Here is a 13271-nt window from a genome sequence, read left to right on the forward strand (position 1 = left end):
GCACAAAATATCGATTTATTTAAATTCTTTGAGAGTGTAATTTAATTTTGCCTGATCATGCAACCAATCAACCGGAATTACTTCGCCAAATTCCTACTTCAAGTGTTCTCTAAACCTTTCTAATGAAGCATACAGCAGAAATGTAACATTTAGGGTCTTTCATTTCATAGAGAATGAGGAAAAAATTGAATTATATTTTTGTCACTCAGCGAATTTAAGCATTTAAGGCTAACTTTTATAAAAGTCAACCGGAGAGTAAACACTTTCAACATCAAAGCTTACGAGTTTGGCGCATTTGAAGTCCTTTCAAGCTCCCAGCATTCATTTCGTTATTAACTCGCTTCACTTCACTTCTACTTCACCAGTGCAATGCAAATATTCCTTCAGGAGTTCAATCCACATTTCAATAGACACTCCAGCTAACGCGAGATCTTCATTACACAAAAGGCAAACAGAGTGTTACTGCAGCAGAAAAATCAGTGAGTTAGGGGAAGAACTGTAACCGTAACTGCACTGAAGTTTGCGTTGCCATTCACTATGTGAAAGAGGCGTTTTAGAAATAAAGAATCTTTTTCCCACAACTGAAGACAACTCCGTTATTTTAAAAGCCTCTAGGGACGTTTAAAGGAAAATTTTGATTACTTTGCTTTCGCTTTTATATATCAGTTTTATAATTAAATGGATTTTTCAGTTTAGTTAGCAAATAAACCCTTTGATTTTTAACGAACTAAAAATTCCAAGAGAAACGTTTGAAAAATAACTTTGTCTAGCTTCAGAAAAAAAGAAAAATGAATAACTGTTGATAAAGAGTATCTGCTATATAAAAGAATATTTTTGTGAAATGTTTATGGTAAAGGAACTAAATTTAAATTCAGATAGCTTTTATAAGCGTATTTATTTACTTAGATTTTTTGGTAAGAATTAATTTTCTCTTAAATTCTTTTGCCATATCGTGATGTGAATACATTTTATCAAGAGATCGTCTTACCGTCTTAATTTCAACTTTTTTTTACTTTTTACCAAATAAAATTAACTTCTGCTGTCCGATATTCTGAATTTTAAATATGTTTTTGTATTTTGACTATATAGTTGGTTGGTGTCGTATCCTCTACTGAATCATATTTCATGGTGTGCTTGAATAGTTTTTGTTATTTCTACGGCATTAAAAGAATACAAATCCTCTTCTGTGGGGTAGTTTAAGAGGTGAAGGCCTGCAGCGACTGCAGGGCAGTTAAAAACATGATATGGTGTCAGTTCCACAGTTTTAAGACAGTTACCACAGTTTTGATATTTTCTAGTCTTATCTGTAGAAATTTTCATGTTTTTATGATGTTTTGTTCCTAGTCTGATGAGAGTAGTGGCTGTCTTCCTATCGATGTCAAGATTAGTTATTTGATCGTGGGCTTTGATTTTTAAAGGGGTGAATAGTCTTGACTTTGCAAAAGCATTTGCATCTGCCAACGTGGTAGGGATTGAATTTTGATTTAGATCTCTGGCATTTTTAGCCAAGGAATCAGCTATTTCATTGAACTCTAGGTTCACATGGGCGGGAATCCACTGCAAGAAGCAATTTTTCCGGAGACGCTGAAGTTGTCCAAGTTGTTCTATGATATTCAGGACAAGGCTTGAGGTACCTTTGCTGAGGGCCTGTAAGGCAGACCTGCAGTCGCTGAAGATGGTGATACCACTAAGCTGCTCCGAAGGTTCAAGATTGATGTACGTTTCGATAGCCGTAGAAATGGCTATCAATTCTGCTGTAAAATTAGATGCGATTTTTCCAGCACCAGTTGCGAATTCTCGTNCGGAAAAAAAGAAAAATGAACTAATGAATAACTGTTGATAAAGAGTATCTGCTATATAAAAGAATATTTTTATGAAATGTTTATGGAAAAGGAACTGAATTTAAATTCACATAGCTTTTATAAGCGTATTCATTTACTTAGATTTTTTGGTAAGAATTAATTTTCTCTTAAATTTTTATGTCATATCGTGATCTGAATACATTTTATCAAGAATTCGTCTTACCGTCTTAATTTAAACTTTTTTTTACTTTTTACCAAGTAAAATTAACTTCTGCTGTCCGATATTCTGAATTTTAAATAGGATTTTGTGTTTTGACTATATGAATCAGACTTTTAGAACTTTAAAATTGATCAAAATTAAAATGTAAGAAAATTCTCGCCCTCAGTTATATACTTATAAAGACACACTATAAGTTCGTAGTAAGTACTAAATAACTATAATTATTTATGAAAGAAATATATTTGAAAAAAAGAACATTAATTTAAAGTAAGAAAATTATTAAAACTAACTTTAGAACAATGATTTTCACTGCTTTCGAATAATCTTTCTAATTTACCCAAATATTGCCCTTAGAGAGCACTTTTTTATAAGTATTGTGTATTCATTTAATCAAATTTTATTTCGGATTTTTAAATATAATCTTATTAAATTTTTTAAAAGTTCTATGTTATACTAGTTTTGCGCTTTCTATTGGTCTTACTCTTCGATAAACTCTTTGATAGTTCCTTTAAAATAAATATTTTTAATTTTTTATTATTACCATATTCAAGATTTTAGATTCAATTACTTATTGCTTGCAATGGTTTTCGACTATTGTTTTATTTTTTGAGTATGTCGAACACTATTTGTAACTTTTAATGAGAAAAATTTCCTAAAAATAAAATAAAATTCATGAAACTCTCCAGTTTGCAAAAGTAGTTTGCATGAACAGAATTGTGTATGTAGGGTATTCGCAAAAACTCCTCTTAATATGTTGTTTTCTAATTCTGAATCTTAAATATAGAACACTTTTATTATCTATACATAATAATAAACGCGGCTGTGTGTGTGTCTGTAATCACAATATATCGCCCCAGAAGCCTCGTCCAGGCACGAAACTCGGCACATAATTGTGTTTTGACATAATGAAGAAGTATTTTTTTTCTTTAGTTATCAGTCATTTTGTAAGAAAATCTATGCTTTTTCGTCTTCAAAGAGCCATATTAAAAAAACTATTAAAAGATGCATATGCTTTTCTCCACTCTTATAAATGTATGCTAATGCGAACCTTACAGTTGAAATATTAATTTTCGACAACTTAAACCAATAATATACGAAGGAATTAATAATTTAATTGTAANTGTCTTCCACAAAGATATAAAATTAAGCACAATTCTTCGTTAATATTATTTATTATATATTTTGTACTCATTAAATAAATTAAACTTTAAATATTATAGAATAATTTTTGTAAGACATAAAAAGAAGCATATATACATAATCGTAGATAAGCATTTATAAATATTTATAATTTATCATAAATATCTGTTACTGATTAGCTTAAACTTCCATCAGATCATAAAATTATTTAAATTTTTAGCAATCTTACAAAACAATTTCTGAAATTTAAATATTATAAAAATATAGCAAAAAAAAAATATTTTAAATACATTTTTAGTTAAAGTAGTTCGAGGAAAACTTGACACTCTCCTTTTTATACTTAAAACGGTACACAACATTAAAAGTAACATTTTTAAAAGAAAAAAAAACATAAAAAAATATGAAAAAGCAATGGTAAGGCAGTATTTTTCGAAGTAATTTAAAACTTTCCCCTCCTTAAAACGCATTTCTTTTCTATGTTACGATATGCACTTTAAAATAACCTTTTCTTTCATCGGACCCATTGAGATAGGAAAGAATTTCATTAAAAGGCGTCTTTGGAATACTCATTCGATCTAAAATTGCAGTCAAGATTTAATCAAATTCTTTAAATAAAAATGCATTCCTACAACACTCTTCCTTACGGTGGCAACATTCCCATCCCACTCAGCAATGTAAACATATATTTTACGGTTATCAAAACCAATTTAAATGCATTTTAAAAAAACTTTTTCCATAAAATGCAATTTTAAGTGTTCCGAATAGTCCTATGCGATAAGAAAAATAAAAAAATGTATCTCGCTCCGAGTTGTGTTATCAGACAGTTAAAAATGAGTACTCTTTATTTTTAAATCTTGATTCATGATATAGTCAAAAATGTGAAGGATTTAGGGAAAAAATACCCATATTTATTGTTACACTTTGCTTACTATTTCGAACAAAATTAATCTTTTAATAACAAAGTCACAATTTCTTCTAATAGTATTATCTGTGGTGAACTCAAAAAAAAAATAATACAGTGAAGTATCTATATAGTAAGTAAAATAGAAATATAATACAAGTTAGATACAAGAAATACTTAACTATATTCAAAATTTGCTTTATATTATAAATAAATTATTTGAAATATGTTTCATATTCGGAATTTGTAATATATGATAAGTAAAATAAAGAAAGGTTTTTATATGAATAGCGTTATAAGATAGTTAAAAATGATTTCAATCTATTTTCCTGTTCAATATTGATTCGTAATATTGTTAAAAATTTGAAGGAATTATGGAAAAAATACGAATACCATATTTTTGTCACATTTTGCTTACTATTACACAAAACGTTAATCAACTATCATTATTCTGAAATCAAGTCTCAATTTTTCCTATTAGTATTAAATTGTGTGAAATAAAAACAGAAACTACAATTAATAATCCATGTTATATGTTAAAAAAAATATATTGTAAGTAAAATATTTGAAATACCTTTATTTTGTATACTCTACACGAAAAATGTAGTTTATGTAAGAAAAATATATTAAATATCTTACTTATTTTGAATACTATGTACGAAAAATGTATTTTATGTAAGAAAAACATAAGAAATTATCACTTATTTTTATATTATATACGAAAAATGTTGTTTATGTAAGTAAACAATATGAAATATTTTACGTATTTTGTATACTATGTACAAAAATATATGTATACAATGTATTTGTGTAAGTAAAATTTTAAAAAAGTATCTCGCTTTACAAGTAGCATTATTCGAAAGTTAAAAATAATTACTCATTTTTCTCCAATATTGGATTAAATTATAATAAAAAAATTTTGAAGGATTTACAGAAAAAATACAAAAACTCAGATTTTTGAGGCATTTTAGCTATCGAGTCATTTATCTGTCTATTATTATCTATTTATCTGTCGAATCACAAAGTACTCCAAATTCCCATAACAAATCATACATCAGGAGGTACTGATCCAGGAGTTTCCTTGTTTTCGGTTGTGGTTCAAAACTACAGGGCTACGGAGTTAAACATTAGTAGACGTGAACCCAAAATTGGGTCGGCTGTTCAACGACGGTTATAAAATAAAATATAAAAGTTTCTTCATGTGCTTTTTTTGCAGTTTCTTTTTCTTAATTTATAATTATTTAAAATAATAGAAAATATCTATCTCGTGCTTTTCATTTTGCAAGTTCGTGCTTGACTTGATGTCAAAATAATAAGAAAATTAATAAATAAATAAGAGAGAGATTAGATATTGAGATATAATTCTTAACATTTATATCATATTTTTAAAAATATGAATCGGGAAAAGAAATAAAAGCGTTCCCAATGTAAATTGTTATATGATATAAAGTTACTGTTACATATTTTTAACAACTATAATTAGTTCTCTTTTACTACTTCTTATTTTGTCCTCCTAAGTTTTATTTTTTTTAAACTTCAATTAATTGCTTTTCAAATCCAAGTATCCTTCCATTTCCTTGCGATTAACATATTAATAAAATGTGCTTACATAAGAATATAATAATTATATATTTTATAAATAAAAAGTATTTTTCTTCATCAACTTTTAAGAAAAAAAAGCAATGATGAATGAGAAGCAACCGCAGTTGTTGAAGAGTGAAGAGAACAGAGGTGCAATCTCCTAATAAATAGTAAATATAGTTATTTACTAGGTCACCTTGTAATTATTGCTGTATAAAACAAAATCATAATTTGCCATATAACTAATTATACTTGATGTACTGTTTGGAAATATTGATAATATTTTTCACACATTTCTCATTTAGCACTAAACTGTTAGTTTTTTTTTAAATAATAACCAATAAAATTACAACGAATCTGAAAAAGAATTTACCTATAGCAAAGAATTTACGTGAAAAAAAAGAAAGAATTTACCTGAAAGAGAATTTACCTATAATTATATTTTTTGAAAAATAAATTTTTTCACTTGTTTAGAAAACTTAAAAAATTCGAGTTTAAAAAAGCATTTTTTAACAAAATATTTTTGAAACACGTTGCATGCATGGTTGATTCCCATACGCATGCTTACAAATTGAGAGTTCCATTTTGAAAATTTAAGAACATCTTTTTCAGATACCCTTCTTTCGGATTATTCAAAATAAGAAAAATAAATTTTTCCGATACTCCCTCTCCCGTAGCAAAAATTTAAAAGAAAACTTTCTTTTCAAAATTTAAAAAAAAATTCTTTATAATGTTTTAAAACTTTTTTACTCTTGCATTAAACGTATAAACAGGTTTCTAATGCAAACAATGCATGTTCACTACAGTAATAGCACCTTGTCTCAATATTTTAATTTTTGTTCAATTAATTAGAGATTTTATCTAAAACAGTGATTAAAAGAATCTAAAAACTTTTTAATGCCAAATGCAAACATATGCATACGATTTGGCATTTTAAATTTATCACAATAATTAGGAATAAAAATGCAAAGGGCTTTCTGTGACCCATATACACTCACGCATAACACTAGAATATTGCTTTTCTTTCATTGCACGTTCGTACAAGATTGCATGCCTGTGATTAAATTTAATGTTTTTTCATCTCTCTAATGCGCTGCCACAGCTTCTACAGAAACCAAAATCGCCAAGAAAAAAAGCTTTTTCTTTAATGAATCGGAAAGGAAGGAGTAGCAATTGTAGAAAAGAAGAAAAATCGAGGGAAATTCCTTGGCGATGAAAATCTTTAAGCTCTTGAGTAAGAAGTAAGAAAAATCTTTTAACTCCGCCGTTTTATATTTCCCAGAACGTAATAAGTTATGACTGTAACCTTGGTATTTTGGCTCTCCGAGTATAATCGTTTTGGAGGAGATTTAGCTCAAGCTAAGAAGCAGCTGCTACAATCTCAAGAGATTTGGTGACTTTGATTTTTCTAGAGAAAAAAAAGGAGATTTTCTGTAAAATCTTTCGGAGGGGAGTATCACAAAATAGTGTATTTTCGATTTAAAAAAATAAAAAAAAATTGATTGAGACAATATTCATATAAATATAATTATTTTCAGTATATTAAAAGATTTTTAACTACCGATGCCTTTCTTCAAAATATTTAGTTATTAAATAGTGTTCATTTCTTGTTATATCCTAAGCAAATAAATAGTATGATCAAGAAACGAATTTGGCTTTAGCGCTTTTTGAAAAACTTATACTTAGTCATTCTAACAAATTTTGTTATTTCGTTTGACTGGATTTTGCGTCGAGCATTATAAACTCTTCACAGAAATGTGAAAAAACTTAATTAAGAGCTCTCCCAGATAGACTTTTTTATCGAGAAAATAAACAGAACCAACATGGAATCGTGATGAACTATGAGTTAATTTGAATTAATAAGGTATGAGTATAAGCATGTAATCAATTTATGTAATAAAACTTAATAAAATCCCAGAAATTAATTCAATGGTTATTCATCGACTGAAAAGGAAAAAAGAAAAAATTGAAGAAAGTAAGAAATAAATTAAAAGTTTCCATTCAAGTTTTCATCCAAAAAAAAACTCATCATTCCATAAAGCTCATTTATGATTGTGATTCTCAATTTGCTCCTGCAACGGAATCCCAAATTATCGACTTTCTTTTGTTGGAACCACTATTTAATAAAGAAAGTTCTTTAGAACCTATTCAAAAAAAGAAAGACTACTAATATTTTGGAAAACATTAAATCTGATGACTGATGTCAAACTGAAAAAGATAACGAAACGTCTTATTACTGGCTGATTTGATGTCAAACAGTTGAATTCACTTGTTTCTAGTCTAACTCTGAATGTTTTTATTTCGGTATAGGCATAAACTGAAAGCTAATAAATTGAAGCTGAATTATGGTTTTCGGTGAAATTAAAGGAAGCTGTTACAAACAATAAGAATGGTTATCAGAAAACACATTTCTTTACTGTTGAATTTAATTACTTGAACTAACCAAAATGTAGATATAAATACCAATGCAGGTTCCAACAACCATTACTGATGCAAAAAAAATTTCATGACCCTTCAACGGAACTCTACAGTTTTACGGAACACACTTTGGGAACCACTGATCTATCAAATATCATAAACTTGCCATTGAATATTTATCATGATCATGAATGACACTCATCGGAACCAGTAGGTAGGAAACAGTGGTTATATAATCGAACAAAAACTAGAAAGTTGAGTCTCCTCCCAGTGTATTTGCATCAGTATACAGTCATCATACTATAGTTTTAGACAGATATAAAACAGTTTAAATCTTAAGTGTTACTGAAGCAGTTGAAATCACAATTCAGCAGGTCTTGGTTCCGGGAGTCGAGTGGCGAGTTGCAATTTACCTTTCCAGAGTATCCCATAGATGATTTAGAGAGTTGAGGACTGGAAACCTAGAAAATCTTTCGAGAAAATTGCCAACCAAATGAGTACTGCGTAGTCATGGGTTGCATAAAATCAGGGATAGTTGCACTCTTGTAAAAGCTAAAAAGGGATTATAAGAATCTAGGTCACTAAAAAATAGGTATTCGTATCCTTTGCTCTCAACCTATAAAATTACGAACCAATAATAAACTCATGCTTACCCCTCTACCCAATATCCTAGAAATCACCCTATATAACAGTGAATCAACGATTATCTGGTCAGGCATCATGTTTGAAAGTGTTAAGCTTATCCATATCTTTGTAAGAGGGATAGTGTCTGATATGATATATGAGGATGATGCTTTGGAGTTCTATATCTACCTTTTTAATGGGACAAAAAGACTTGATTTTATTTTAATGGACGACTAGAAGAAATTTTCTGGAAAGTGAAGACATCCGAAGAGAAGCCAGCCAGGTTTATTGTTCTTATTTCGATAGAGCCTGTCTGGATCATTCTGTGATGGCCAATAGCGACTCGAAAATCCTTCTGGTAGCCCCTTCAAGATCTTTTAATAGCATTGTGAATGAGTGGGACCAGACCGGGATGGCCTGGTCGGTAGGGTGACGGGCCCATGTCCGAGAGTTCGTGGGTTCGAACCCCGCCAGCCGAAGAAATAGTAAAGTGACTGATGCACGTTAAATCTGTCGAGTCCCAAAAGTCCTCCATGTTCCCATAACAAATCAAAACCTCTGGGGGTGCTGGATTGGAGATCTATCATTCTGTGATTCAGGTCAAAATTACGATCTGTGGATAAATGAATGGATGTATGAATGGGTCCTCCCTATATACGAGTGCGACGTTTGGTGTGGCAGAAGTCGAATTCTTGGCCGTAGATGGCGCCACTGAAAAACAAGAAGCACACACTCTGCCTTAAAATTTGCTCGGTTTCACCAAGCAGGCTTGCCAGTGTGGCAAGTGGCATTAGAAACAAAAACAACACAACACAACGAGTGGGACCAATTTCCCCGGAAAACTTTAACCATCAGATATTTCCATACAATCACGGTGTGAGGCTTGTGTTGTGTATCCTGTGATGTATATCATTCAAAACAAACTGGAAAAGGGATAATCAACCTTATTTACCCATTTTTTGTTCCATTCAATAACCACTGACTTCATACCTTCCCTCTTTGATGAGTGTCGTGAACATTTATACGTGCATATTTAATCTGTTTAATGGTACAATTTTGCTTGTATTATATCAACATATTTTCAAGCCAAATGTCGTTACCATTCAGGAGATAATTAATGAAGTCTAAAAATTTTCCTAATTCTGACATTGATATTTTATCAATATTGATAAAATAAAAATATCTGCGAAACATAACATATAAAAAGAAAACTTAATTTTCTACCTTTTTAAAATGTATTGTACTATCGAATAAATAAATGTGGAACAAAATCATCGAGAAAGCAAAAATTTAAAATTCAACATAAATTTGGAGGTATTGAGAGAAATTAGCTCAAAATGTCATGAAAAAAGCACGTGGTATATTGAAATTTCAAATAATGAGAAAAACAAAATTCAGGTGGACTGAAATTTTAACAGTATCACAATTAAAATTTGTTTTGGCAGTCAGAAGTAAAACAAATGAGCTCTGCGTACATGAAAAACCACAATATTTCCTATATTTGAAGTATATTTTAATTATGAATGAATTAAATTATTCATATTTAAGAGTGTATTTTAATAATACAAAGTTGAGAAATAACTAAATTATTTTAATTAAAACTCTTTTTTAATAGCAAATGCAGGAACAGTATTTAAAGTGTTTGTAGAGTTATAAAACTTTGTCTGAAAACAATCTTTAATTTCTTCTATCTAAAAGAAAAATCCTTTATAGATATTATAAACGAAATCTTTTGTGTGGTGATATCTATTAACATGCTCAACAAAATTCCTTACGAAGGCAAAGAAAATATAATATTTCTCTATTGCACTCTCCAAATTGCACTAAATAGCCAATATCAATAAAACAATCATAATAAATATATCTATGTTTCCTATAATAGAATAAATGGGTGAGGGATTGTCAGGATTGCATCATAGTAATTACCAGCTACCATATCATTAAATACACTTATCACATTCGAGATGATGACTCATTATTCGCTGTTGCCATTCGCTTCCGAAAGAAAAACAACGAGATAATGCAGTTTCCCGATATCCCCACCAATTCTTTCTCTTCTCATTTTCGTTCGGAATATAAGGAAAAAAGGATGAAAAACGATGAACTGAATGATTGATGTATATTAGAGGGCAGAAAGGGACAGAATGGCACCGAAATCACGTCTACGATCCATGCTGTTGTCGTCAACTGCGATCAACAATGAATGGTTCCCCTTTTTCTTCCGAAGATATGGCATTTTTCAAGACCTTAAACTTCCAAGGAGACGTGTTTTTATATCCTATAAGATTGAAGCTCGATATTTTAGGGGGGGTTTTTTATGTTGGCTGAGCTATTCAGAAATTAATTGTATTTTCTTCATTGTTATCTGTTTAATTAAGCTTCAATTAAAGAGTGCAATCTGTCTTTTTAGGAGACATATCCGAATGAAAATACAAGGTTTCGCTTTTCTGAAAGATTACTTAAAAAATTTTACATTGAATTGCTTATATGAGATTTAAATAAGAATAGAGAAGAATTCCAGATAAAAGTCAATGTCAGGATGAATAGTGAGTCATCGGAATTGATACCGTTGCTCTTAGATGAAGAAGGATTGAGCAATAAATATTCGTTTTCCGCCAACAAACCAAAAATTAAATGGACTAATACTGTTTATTTTGATTCTGACATACAAGCTATCAAAGCGAATTTCGCTTTTTTGATTAAAATTTTTTTTTAATATTGTTTTTACTTCACCACGGGAATAATTGCTATGGAAAGATCAGTACTCTTTTGCAAAATACTCTTTTTTGCGTTTAAAATAATTTTATTTTACTTATTTAATTTAATTGACGCTTTCTTAACTTGATGAGTTTATGAACAGTTCGAAGTGTGTGCATTTAAAACATATAACGGTAGCTTCGGAACTTCTTTGCTTCGACATAGTTTGATCATCCCTCATATAATGTTTCCCTCTCTCTCTCTCTCTCTTTCCCTCTCTCTCTTTCCCTTTCTCTCCCTCTCACTCTCACTATTTAAACACCAATTACTTTTATAATCGTGAAATACTTTGAAAATTAATACTTTTAAAGCGAAAAAATATATCAAAATAAATAATAAAAGAATATTCATAATAAAGGAAACACAGTATAAAAATTCTGAAAGTATCACCCACCTGACAAACTTAAATTATCTCATGAATAACAAACAAATGTACTAATTTAAATGCCAGTATGATTTAAAGATATAAACAGAATTAATTTAAGTATTTATGCATATCGGACTGACGACATCAACAGAGAAATGTTGCCCCTTTTTCGGGAAGATCCAAATTTTCTTCAAATTCAGCTTTTCTCCATATCTAACAAAAAGATATGGGGTGATGGCTTTTTCTTTTTTTTTTTTTTTTTAGATGNTTTTTTTTTTTTTTTTTCTATGTTTGCGGTTAACACCACAAATGGATAAAAAAAAAAATTTATATTGTAGCATATATTTGAAACTAGGATCATTCTGCACAACATTGTTGAGATGTGGGACTGTTTTCCTTCTTTTGGGGACTACAGTCCCTTATCCAGCAAAAAAGCCCTTAAATATATTGAAGTCTTAAACTTCAAAATAGCCACCAAAGTGTCATTTTTTATTTAGAAAAAGTAAGTCTTTGACTTCAGATTGAATTTTTTCCCATAACAAAAAAAAAATTTAACTTCTCTTACATTTATATTTCATGTTTTTGAATATTTTTATTTTTAAAGGGCGAGTGTAAAGAAATTTTAAATGAAAACATTGAAAATTGTATGGAAGAAGAGTACTTATTGGTGAAAGATTACCATCAAGAAATATAAACAAATGATTCTGAAGTAAATTGTCAGAAAATCTGAAAAACTAGGACATCTTTTTAAAAATTAATTTCATTGGCCTACAAATATTTATCCGCAGTGAATTGTGTGTTAAATTAGTATATGTTCAAATTTCACCTTGTTTACAAAAACGTGTTTTTTATAATTCATATTATTTTTATATATTGATTGTATGCTAAGATTATAAATTTTATTAGTATTATATTAATTGTACTTCTAGTATAACAAAAGTATTGCAAACGGATAGTTTTTGAAAGTTTTTAGATGGTAATTAAAATTTTTCGAGGAGGAGGGATTTAACATAAAAAGCTTCAAATAATCTTTTTATGTTATTTCCTTATCTAAATCTTTTTCCTATTCAATTATTCAAAACTAAACGCTTTCTCACACTTAATGTTAACATCCTGTCTTTTAACGTATTTTTTGTTCAAGTATTCATTAATTAGCTTTTTAATATTTTCCCTTTATACTAACTGTGAGAAACAAACTTTCCCTCGACCTATTGAATAGACAAGTTGTAGTTACTCAGGTTTCCCCTCTTACCTGAGGAAAAACATTAGTACGGGACTATTAACAAGATTTTCCCTAAGTTTTATTCGAGAACATTTCGATTTTTGGCTCACTTGGGTGCTAGCTCTTCATTAATATGGCAAAATAAATGTTATTTACGTATAGCCTGGGACCTGAGGCATGCTTATTTTCCCCTCTCGGTGGCAATCTGATACATATATATATATCCAATAATAAACTCA

The sequence above is a fragment of the Parasteatoda tepidariorum genome, chromosome 8, assembly GCF_043381705.1.
Source record: "Parasteatoda tepidariorum isolate YZ-2023 chromosome 8, CAS_Ptep_4.0, whole genome shotgun sequence".
NCBI lineage: Eukaryota > Metazoa > Arthropoda > Arachnida > Araneae > Theridiidae > Parasteatoda > Parasteatoda tepidariorum.